We start from the raw sequence: 12,219 nt of genomic DNA on the forward strand, positions 1-12,219 counted from the left end.
CCGGGATCATGCGCACTCGCGCCCCGCTCCCGGCGCTGCTGCTCCGCCTCGGCGCCTGTCATTCTCCACGGCGCGGCGGCGAGTGCAGGCTGCGGTATACTACCGCTCGCTGGTCCGTCTGCGCGCCAGTGACCAGCCGACTGGGGGCGGGCTGGCGGCTCTGCCTGCGGCACCACATCGGTTTTTCTCCTGCCGAGTCTCTAGTTGAGCCGGGATTCCCTTGGAGCCAGAGACACGCACCAGGGGCTCGGAGCGCCGCGTTCCGGGGCTGGAGGCAGCTGCAGCGCTCGGGTCCGCGCGGCCGGGTGCAGTAGCCTCAGTCCCCGCCGCTGCCTCGCTTAGTCGTGTGCCCTGGCGAATGCCCGGCGCCCGGCACAGCTGAGCCAACGCGACTGGTGCAGAGCGGCGGCGCCTCGTCCTGCACTTGCCGCTGCCGCCGGGCTGTGCCGGGGCGGCGGCGCTGCGCGCCCGAGTTTGCAGAGGCTGCCTCCGAACGCTGTCCCCCAAGAAGACTCCCTGCCTCCTCAGTCCCAGTAAGTTGACTGTAGTTTCTGAAGTTGGAGGGAGCTGTGGGAAGGAGAGGTTCGGTTTTATCTTCTTGTGGGAAGCCGAGGGTGGCACCTCTTGTTAGCAGAGTTCCAGCTTGAGGAGGGAGTTCAGGGTGCCAAGAAGGGGACCAGGCAGCTAGAAGGTCTGGAGTCCAGGGCTGGCTGACCCCAGCATCTCATGAATGTGCCAGTTGGAAATATGCTGGGAGAGGACAGGTGCTTCTAGGGCATTTCGACTGCTGCGTGCTAATTATTCATTCCAAGCTCCTTGACTCTCTGTGTGCGCTGGGGTGAAGGGGCTGGGCAGGGTCTTGTCACCTCCATCCTAAGTCCTCTGGGGAGTGTGGCCAGCACTGCGATGGGTCTTTGGGCGAGCCATTCCTTTCAGGCCTGCAGGCTTCCCGCGCATCCCGCTTTACTCTTCCCCTAGGCAGAAGTTGCCAACCTTTTCGTAATTGGAGCCTAGTCCTTTAGGGAAAAAACAACTTATATGTCGACCTGGTGTTTTATGCCCTAAGGCAAATTAAAGAAGCTCTGGGCATGTGATTTCATACACTTTAAGAATGTAGGCAAATCTCAAGAAATAGCATTCAAATAATCACACTTGGGTTTCACCCTGATTGTCCTGCACCTCTTATGTAAGCCTCCCGGCTGGATAACTTTGTCTCTGCAGTGGCTGCAGCTGTGGCTCTCCATTCCATTTGTTTAAAGTCCAGCTTGAACAGTATTTAATGAAAATGCTGACATGATATAGCGGCCTGAAGTCTGAAACAGAGTGCACTCTTCAAATTGGAGTGTCTTCTCCTAATAGGGAGCATGGGAGGAACAACCCAGTATATTTTTCAAGGCAGCTCCAGGAATTAGACCCATAAATCATTTTTTAAAATAGCATGCATTGTGCAGAGAGCATGCAGAGGACCGCTTTTTGAACACATCCCCTTTGTTTTAGAAAAAGTGGAAATTGTTCATGCCAGACAATTGTTGAGTCTAAAAGTTAAGTGTACTGATGGGCCTAATTATCTTAATAAACAAAGAGCATGATTTATAGGTAGCTGCAGTGCCCTACTTTGAAGGATAGAAATCTTTAACCATTCTTTCTCAGCTGTCCCTGAGAGATTCCTTTTAAGCAGAGCTATGGATTATCGTCATTGATGTTTAATACCTGATTTGATTAAACTTGTAAAAGGAATAGTACTTTGAAATACCATACAGTATTGCTGTGTGACTGTTATACAGCGAATATTATAAATAAGAGGAATATTTGAAGTATTGGTATAGATGTCATCAGTTTAACCAAATAGATCATGTTAAGACTTCCCTGCTAAATATATATACACATACATATATGTTTAATTTGGACTTGAAATTATGGTTTAAACCAAAGCTCAGGGGTATGTTTTAATGTAAGATTTATTTACATAATCTTTGAAGAGAGACGTGCATTTATTTATGGTGTTTCAGCATACAGAACAAGACGAACTAGTTATAGGCACCTTATTTAAAATGTAGAGGGTTTTTTTTAGGAATACTAAGAAAATACACAAAATGTTATTTCAGAAGTTGAAAAGTTAGTCACATCAACACATTGCAGTTTGTGAGAGCATCCAGTGCTTATCTCTAGAAGAGATTACATCCAAGCATGGAATCTCAAACAGATTGACCCAGTAAGCACTATTGCATCCTGGTTAGCAGGACAGGCTATGGAGCCGGGCTGCCAGCTGTGGTACCATCTGTTTGAATCTAGGCAAGTTACCCGAAGTCTGTGCCTCAGTGTCTTCATCTGTACAATGGGGATGACAGTAGTAGTACCTACCCCACTGAACAGTAGTGAGGATTAAATGAGTTCATAGACATAAAGCTGTTGGGCCAGTATCTGGCATATTAAGCTTGTTCTCGGAAAAATTTTTATTGTTATGAAAGGAAATGCATCTTGGGATACTATGGACATTGAATTGCTCCTATGGACATTGAATTGCTGCTGATGAATGTTAACAGAAGCAGTTCATGTGTTTAATAGGAGAGAGAAGGTATAAGCATTTATTGTGCACTGTCTAGCGATACAGACACCTACTGGTATTTAACAATGTCTTGCTCAGTTCTTCACCACAGTCCTTTGAGGTGAGTGTCTTCATCTCTACTTTAGAGATGAGAAAATGGAAGCTCAGTGAGATCAAATAGTAGAAATTGGAGCTGGCATTTTAACCCATGTCTGTCCATGTTAAAACTATGTTCTTTTTGACCCTGCTGCTTCAACTTGCAAATGAAGTAGGTGCATTATTATCCTCAATTTATACATGAAGAAATGTAAGCTTAAGGATGAAAGTATGCAAAGTGCAGCACCCACAACAGAAATGATCATAATTATTGTTAAATAACTTGCCCATGCTTCCAAACCTCCTAGTGTGTGGTAGAGGTGCCAGGTCTTTCAATTCAAAGTAGATTCTGTTGGTTTATTATTTTTCTATTCATGCATTCAGAGAGTCAAAAAAGAAAAATTGGTGTGATGTTAGAGTTTACACTGGAGGGTGTTCTCTGTTTGGTTTCCTGCCTGCACGTGTAGCTGCAGCAATCTACACAGTCAAGGAAACCAGCACGGCAGCAGTAATCAATCCACAAACGGCATCATCCTTGGATATGAGTTCAGTCCCAGCTGGAGAACTCCCTTGGGCAGAGAGAGGCCTTGCACTTTGCCTCATATTAAACTGCATGCTCAGAAATAGAAATAATTTATACTTACCATTAAATAAGCATGCTTCCTTCAAGTCTTAGGACCCCATGTCATGGGAAGCAGATTCCAGGGTGCTGTGTGAGCAGTACTTCCTTTAAGGTTTCCATAGCTTGTTAGACTTCTTACCTGGGTTCCAGAGGTTGGGAATGATTGAGAGGCCATGGTATTTTTGTGGCTGTCTTAGGTTATCACCCAAATACTAGATAGTGTTCTCGCCTTTTGTAAGTCTTGTTTCTAGAGATTAAAATCTAATTGCTGTCTAGGGCACATAGACCACAGACTACTCACAGTCTGATTTAATTTAAATCACAGACTGATTTAATGTTTAATGAAACCTCTTAGTTAATGTATGCTAACACTGAATGGTGCGTCAATACAAATGCTCGAAGTTGGCTTAAAAAAAAAAAAAAAATCAAAACTCTCCGAGAGTTCTATTCTTCCTGTAGGCTGCCTTCATGTGCCTGGGGACACAATACCATAGTTGCAAAGTGCCCAAAAGAGCCCCTGCCATACTGAGTCGTCTCATATCTCTCTAAATTATCTTCTGTTTCAACTTTAACCCTCCTTTTCAGAGAACAGATATTCCCTTTTGCTCAATTAATAGTTAATTTCAAGTGTTCCCCTGCTCTGGGTTATTCTATAGTAAAAGTCTCCCCTGATCACTTTTGTGACTTGAACGAGGTTCATGATTTATTATTAACTAACTCCTCAGAATATACATATAGTTGTTTCATTTCCCATCTGTGTTATCTGTTATCTATTTAGTGGCGTATCTGTGTCACTTTTAAATCTCTGAATAATTTTCTTCTGACATCCATCAGAAGATACGTGTAAAAGAAATGCAAACTAATTTTAATATGGATATAAATGAATGAAGATCATTGACAGTCGTATGTACTGTTTTGAATTTTCTTCACTTTGGGCTTGAGGAGTTGGGAACTGATAGTTCCAGAGCTCCTGCCTCATGCATTGTGAGAGGCGTGTTGGGAGGTTATACAAGTTATACATGCAAGCAGTTCACATGCAGCCCTGCAGACAGCTCCTGAGGGCTCGCTCATTGCTGAATTCAAGGGCAAAGGGTAAGTATGAGGGGAAGATAGCTCTGTGCATGATTTATGTGACCACATTTCTAGTCCTTACTGGTTATCTTTCTGGATAAGAATTGGAATAAATAGCTTACAGGGAGCATTTACTGTGTGTTGGCTACCATGTTAGGAACTTCCCTTCATCCTCACTATGACCTCGTGTGGTGGTACTTTATTATCCTCTCTTGCAGAAGTGACAACTGAGGCCTAGAAAAGTCAGGGCACTTGTCCAAGGTCACTCTAGTGAGCTTCAGAGTAAAGAGTGGAGCCCAGAACTGTGCAAGGAGCCCAGTGATACTTATAGAACATTCTGCTGCCTCTGATTTTTGAGTCTTTGTGATAGCTAAACTCTGTTGCATGGATTTATATATTACATAATATAGATGGACTATATTATGCTTTTCGAAAGAATCCTATACTATTTCTTGCTTGGTCCCCAGGTGAAGGAATGGTGGGAAGACACATGCCTACCTTCTTGTCCACTGCCAGCAGCAGGAATTGATGGCACAGGAAATATCATCTCCATTATCTTTGTAGAAGAAGAGCTTAAGCTTAGTTCATGCAATGAGCTCAAAAAAGAAAACCACATGTCCGCTTTGTGAAATAGGAAGCATAAAACCTTCAGCTGATAGTAGAGCACAGTGGGGAGGCATGTTAACTTTATCTGTGTTTAGTGTCACATGCTTGCATCATTCTCATTGAAAAAAGGAGAAGTGTGGAGACCTGAGATTTTCTTGGGTGATTAAAAAAATAAGTTTATTTAAACTAAAGAAGTATCAGCAGTGAACTATCATGGGAGAACCACATTACTATAACAGTGTCATCTGTCATCCCATGAGACTATGGTTTTTAAAGGAAATGAACACTTAGGTCTAACCAGTAACGCTTAAACACGTTATCTTATAGTAAGAACATTGCATCAAATCTTCCATGTCTGTATCATAGCCTTTCTAACTGCAGTCAAAATGGAGGGTAAAAGGACAATTTTAAAACCATCTTGTAATATTTTCAAAACCCTTCTCCTGAGCCCTACCCGCTCTATGTTTTCTCGGTTTCATACTGGCGCCAATATTTATTCAATAAGTTAATTCATATCATCCCCTGGAGTGTGAATTATAAAGGAACTATTATGATTATAATATTTTGGCGTATCCTGTTGATCTCTCATTCATCCCCATCCTTGATGTTATAGGACTGTGTGATTTTTTTTTAACCTGAGAAGTGATTAAAAAGGTTTTAAAAATTTAGTCTCCTAAATGTAGACTGTTTATTGCAGAGGACAGGGAAATTGGCCTGACTGGGGGCATTTGCTAAAAATACAGAGCTCCTGAAATCCTGTGAACTTTATGGAGTAAGCAAGTAAAAAAAAAAAAAAAGAAAAATACGGAAGAAGAAGAAGTAGTTTTAAAATTGGTCTCTAGGCTGGGCGCGGTGACTCATGCCTGTAATCTCAGCACTTTGGGAGGCTGAGGAGGGTGGATCACTTGAGGTCAGGAGTTTGAGACCAGCCTGGCCAATATGGTGAAACCCAGTCTCTACTAAAAATACAAAAATTAGCTGGGCATGGTGGCGTGCACCTGCAATCCAAGCTACTCGGAAGGCTGAGGCAGGAGAATCACCTGAACCCAGGAGGCAGAGGTTGAAGTGAGCCGAGAAGATCACCCCACTGCACTCCAGCCTGGACAAGAGAGCAAGACTTTGTCTCAGAATAAGTAAATAAAAATAAAATCGGTCACTAGCAGCTTTGTACTTCCCTCTCGCATTTCATAGATGTCCAGCTGACCCAATCCGTAGGTACCGTATCATGTATTCATTTGCGAGTAATCAGGTTCTCTTGATTTTCTAAAAGTCCCAAAAAGTGTGACTAAATCAGCATTAGTGTCATCTGCCATCTTTGTGTTGAGAGAGCCCCAGGGTTGCATATGTAAGCTTTTATGTGAATTTATGCTCTGAGGAATGAAGGGTGATCAGGTAAGTCCTCAGGCATCTCGTCTCACTGTATTTGTGACTCCATTATTACTATTAAAGTTGCTTCCTCCCACGGCATCCTTTCACCCCAAACCATACCCGTTCCTTCATCACGCACATTGAGGTGGAACATGACGAAATTCTTGGGAAACTGAAGTGTTGAGGCAGCTCATGTTCTAAGTCAGAGGAAAAAACACATAACACAGTAATTTTTTATTTTCATTAGAAAAAAAAAAAGCCAGTTCCTAACATAGCTATACACAAGAACAGCATACCTTCTGTATTCAGTTGGGAATTGCAATCAGAGTGGCCTTATTAATTTTTCCCCAGCAGCTTCTAAGGAGGGCTGTGATGAGCCTCTAATTGACATGTAATCAATCACTAGCAGCTTGTCTGTGTTTTCAGTCAAATTTAGTGGGGGTGATATTTATTCATTTATACAATCACCAGATATATATTAATATGATACCAGGCATGTTGTTAGGTGATAAGACCTCAAATACTAGAAAATTCCTCTCTCTGCCCTCAAGAATCTCAGATTCCTGAGGGAAGGAGACACTGAGCAGCAGTTGGAACCAGCGCTTAAAGGATGCTGGGCTCTGTCAGGGATGCCTGACTCCAAGGGGATGACTTTCCAGGCAGCTGGGCTTGATCGAGTCTGGAAGAGCCAGTAGGAGGGTACCAGGAGGCTGAGGGTGGGAGTGGGCAGAGAGAAATTATTCTGAGAGAGGGACCAGGGAATATGGTGCAACAAAGGTACCGGAGAGGCGGGTTGTGGAACAGCTGGTCATTCCATGTGGCTGGTGCACATTGAGGGTGGGGAATGAGACTGGAGATGGAGAGCGGAGGCTGGAGCCACTTTTGGAGGGTCTTGTGGGCCATATTTAGTCTTGTAGATGAATTTGAGTACTTTTATAGAATGATCACTCTGGGTGTATTACGCAGAATGGATGGGGTAAGGGACAGATAAGATAAGCTGTGCGAAAAAAAGCTTTTGAATACTGGTGTGGATTTAAGGTCTAAACTCCCACTGATAAGCGTGGGGACATTAAGGGGAGAAGCAAGGAGGGGATGGTGAATTTAAGGATGACTCCCAGGTGTCTAGCTTGGGTAACTGAATCAACAAGGGTGCCATTGGAGATGTTAGTGAATACAGAGGATGGAGCAGTTTGCAGGAGAAGATGACAAGTTGTGGATTTATGCACCGTGAAGCACCAGAGGGACATCCAGGACCTGAGATGCAATTGGCAGTTGTACAGCCTGTGGTTCTGGAATTCAAAACAGAGGCTGAGCTGGAAATGTAGGTTTGCAAGTCTTCTGTGTATGTGAAAATGTTGTTGAGATTGTGATCTGCCTGTGAGAATGTGTGGACTGAAAAAAAAAAAAGAAAAAAAAAGACGAAGGTCAAGGTGGCTGTCAGAAGAAAAAGAGATGGCATAGTAAGATTAAGCGAGAGAAGTTTTTGACAAGTGCATGGTCACAAAGTGGTAGAAGCCAGAGGCAAAGCAGAATGAGCTGCTTGATTGAATGGGAGCTGAGCGACAGAAGAAATGAAATTGAAATAAAAAGAGAGCAAAGGGACAGGTCTGACTGTTAACTTGCTTCCGTTTACACAGATAATGGTGGCTTTTTCTCCTAAGAGTTTCCAGTTCTGGTCAATAAATATTAAGACCTACTATGTGGAAGGTGGGTGGGAAAAGGGATGGGGGAAGAAATAAACTAAAAAAGCACGAATTTGGATCTCAAGAAGCGTATGGAATTTTCATTTCTTATTTTTTTCTAGATCTCAAGAAGCTTATAGAATTGTCATTTCTTATTTTTCTTTTCCATTTATTTTTCTCCTTCATTGACAGCAGAACACAGGCTTCTTGGGAGAATGGGAAAAATGAAAGAATCACTTTTTTGGTGCATGAAGTGCCTCAGTTCCCCATAGCAGGCATATCTCATTTTATCCACAAAATAAACACACTGAAAGAGAAGGTGATAAATGACCCATTATTTGACAGATTCGAAAAACTAAGCTTTTATCATGGCCATAATGTTATTTAGAGGGTTTGGACCTTTGAACTGATGCTTATATAATTATTAATGAGACTTTCGGCTCACTGGATTATTTGATGTATGCTGAGTAAAATATCCTGTAATTTTCACTTGTCTTCTAAAAACAGGACACATTATATTATGGACTAACTGGAGAATTTGGAGATAATGGAAATCATTACCATATGTTTTAGTTAAATATTATGCCTTTCAGTCCTTAAACATTTGTCCTTTCATTTTGACCTGAAGGCAGAATCACTCCCATTGTACAGATGAGGAAACTGAGATACAGGGTTCAATTGGGTGGGTGAGATAACACAGCTAGTAAGTGGTACAGCTTCTAGAATCCAAAATGAGGTGTCTTGGGTTCATACCACTCCATCATGTTGCTGTATCTTTGTGAGTAGCTACTAAAGAAGAATTAGGGGGTGTTATATTTAAGAGATTTTCTTTATTAGTCTGCCCAAAGCACCAATAGTAGAAACTGTATCAGCTACAATTTCTATATTTGATGGGCCACAGATTATTTATGCAAATATATGTGATTAAGTTTGGGGAAAAAATCTTTTTTTTTTTCACAAAATGAAAATCTTTTACATTCATTATCTCAAGAGCACTAAAAAAGAACCTGAGTATAAATATAAGGATTCAGTATTTTAACTTATACGATTATTGTGGTTAAACTTACTTGTGATACAATGGAATTTATTTTTTAGCAGTTGCAATGGCTGTTGTCTGTAAGAGGTGTTCTGTGTGTACACGTACCTGTGTGTGCATGTATAAAAAATAAAATTTAGCCTAATTAATTTTAAACGATTGGTTTTCCTCTTGTAATATTTTTGAATTCTCCAGATACATTAAATGATATTGCTTGCTTTGTCTTGCCAAAGCAGCTATTATGTTATTCATTTAATGCCAAAGTGTTAAAGCATTTGTCTTCTGTAATGATGCAGAAGACATGATGCAGGATGAGTCAAAGGGATTTAGTTTAATGTTACAACTTGTATTTTGGCTCCTGATAGTCTAAATTTTTTATTTACCTAATTTTGCTACTATTGAAGCAGATATTAGCTTTTAATATACAATAATATTAGAATCATGAAAAGTATATAGAATGTTATGGCTGTTGGAAAAAGTTTATGATGCTGCATTTTTTTCTTTCACAAAAAATATCTAGGAGGCTTACTAAATTGCAATTTCCAGATGAAAGCAATTTCTAGCAAGTAGCAAAATGCTGGTGCTAATGCTTATCCCTAAATCTCAATTTCAAGCTTCATGGTGCCTATTTTACATTTTAGCTTCGGTAGGAAAAGTTGAATCCAAGGGGGGCTTATGCCTTTGTGACATTTGGTGGATTGCTCTTTTGTTATTGGTGCTGATTTTTTAAAATAACAATACATTTATAAATTTTAAAAAGTTTTAAGAAATATTAGGCAGCTATCTTAGTTCTGAATTATCACTACACATGGTATATTGTAGTAGCCTTAGTCCAATGTAGTTGAAAAATTACAACATAGGCATGTGAAAATTTAAATAACAATACAAAGTAATATGGTATTTTATATTTGATTTTTATTGTACTTTATAATAATATGTGATGAAACTCAAATGAGGTAAAATGAAGATTAATTTGGTCATTTCATGCCTCATGTGTCCCAATTTCGTCCAAATGCAAATATCATAATCCAGGGCATAGAGTTAGTGTTCTGTTCAGGTGATTTGACACTACTGTATTTATTACTCACTACCAAGATGAGCAATTAAACTGCATTTCCTACTCATCTTTCTATGAGTATATATTTTAATATTATATACTAAGAGTTTTCATTTTCTAAAAAGAGTAATTAAATTTTCTTTACCTCATTTTTCTTATTCTGATCAAATTTTATTCAGACATTTTTATGTTAGTATATACCTGACGTGATAGAACATGTCTAAATTAGTAATCTAATTTGAATACCATAATTATGTGTACAGTTAGAGCTTGATTGAATGGAGTACTTTTGCACATCGTGTATGTTCTTTCTCTTAGTGGATTTAGGAATTACGTGCTTAATATTAAAGAGTCCTAAACCTGTTTATGTTTACTAGTAGGCGCACAGAGCAAAATATAAATATTTTTACCAATAGAATTGGAAAAGATATGCTTCCTTTTTAAGTGTTAGGAATTAACACGTAACTGTCTGTGGTAGTTTTCTCTTATATGAACAGATTGATAAGAAATATAGAAATGGCTGAAAACTAGAATGGTGTCATTGTATTGCCTAAATTGTTGGTGTTGAGGTTAGAAGTCCACTCCTTTGTTTTGCTAAATAAGAAATAAAGGTATGTTAAAATATTGATCATAAATCCTGAGAAATATATGTACATATTTAGTGTTAGGAATATTTTTCTTTTGCTTTAATATGTAGTGGTCACTTTGCCCAAAACGTCCATCTTGAACTTTAGTATGAAATGCTCAGTATGTCCAAGGTAGAATTGAAACCAAAACATTTGGAGTCTTATTAAAAGGATACAATATGGATAACAGCTTTTTAGTCCTTGGGCTGAGATATTTGGGAGAGGATTGCTAAATACTGTGGTCATTGAGAAAAATAAAATAAAACACTGATGTACTAAACTTACACTTAATTTAATGGTTTCTGCTACCACCATTCTTAACCTTTCCAACTGGCTGAGTTATTTGCTAATAGTGGCATGTCACAACCTGAATTATAGATCTTTCCTTTTAATAAATATTCAATAGCATTTTCAAAATTGTTCTCCTAGATACAATTCATAATAAACAGCGCGGTGCTGGCAACCAGCATGCTTCTTTCAGACTGTTTTATAGCCACAGGCTGTTTGGCATTTGGACACTTCTCTTAGTGTTTCCACGGCTCCACATTTCCTGAAAACTGTCAGCCTTATATTAGAATTAGCCTTGTGCATCTCCACAGTTACATGGAGAATGAAAAGAATTTCTCTCCTTTTCTCTCCCTGTAATACGCCAAGACCTGTGGTCAGAGAATCATTATTTACTAGTCATATGCTTTTTCTTTCTTGATGTTCTCATTAGCTTCAGAAGCCATAGCATGAAAGGCATTGTTGAAATGTGTCCGCATCGGTTTGGTTTGATCCATCTTAAACTTTTTCTGTCTAGAGCTGTGGTTCTTAACCCCCGAAGAGGACATTTGGCAATGTCTGAAGACATTTTTGGTTGGCATGGTTGGGGACGGGGATGCTACTGGCATCTGGTGGGTAGAGGCCAGGGATGCTGCTATACATTCCACACTGTACAGAATAGGCCTCCCCAGGGAAGAATTTTCTACCCCAAAATATGTATAGTGCTAAGCTTGAGAAACCCTGATTTAGAAGGTAGGGAATGTCTGTTTAATTTGTATTATATTTTTTACGCAAACGAAAAGTGATAGATGGTTCTGGTTAAGAAATCATTGCATTTAATGTAATCATATATTGAACACCTCGTAGGCTCTGAGAAAACAGTGAAGACTATGACATGGTTCTTGCCCTGGGGTATACCCTCTCTTTGTCAAAATGATTAGTAAATAAAATCAAACTGGTCGATGTGATGTATGCTGTGATTAGAGGTATGCATGGCATGTTAAGATAAAAATAATTTAGATTTCATTTGCTAAATATAAGAGAATATCTGGAAGGGATTGTCCTCTGACTAAATGTAATATCAGTCATTTGTGGGTAAAGGATTTCTAGTTTTTCCTTGATAATTAGGAATAAGTTTCATTTATTGTCTTTTTAAATTTCAACTCGTATTACTATGAAATGTCAGGAAAGAAGGGAAGGCATTGACATAAAAAGTGTTACTTCAGGAATTTGGGAAATTAGTTTT

At 39.8% G+C, this 12,219-nt stretch overlaps 1 protein-coding gene across 1 annotated transcript in view; it reads left to right on the forward strand.

Moving 5' to 3' along the window:
* Positions 1–60: 60 nt before the first annotated feature.
* PAG1 (phosphoprotein membrane anchor with glycosphingolipid microdomains 1) overlaps positions 61–12,219 on the forward strand; it is a 138,237-nt gene continuing 126,078 nt past the window's right edge. The window contains exon 1 of the mRNA XM_011937139.1: positions 61–533. The gene's annotated coding sequence lies outside the window, so the exon portion shown is untranslated. The remainder of the gene's footprint in view (positions 534–12,219) is intronic.

Source organism: Colobus angolensis, unplaced genomic scaffold (assembly GCF_000951035.1).
Source record: "Colobus angolensis palliatus isolate OR3802 unplaced genomic scaffold, Cang.pa_1.0 Scaffold16, whole genome shotgun sequence".
Taxonomy (NCBI): Eukaryota; Metazoa; Chordata; class Mammalia; order Primates; family Cercopithecidae; genus Colobus; species Colobus angolensis.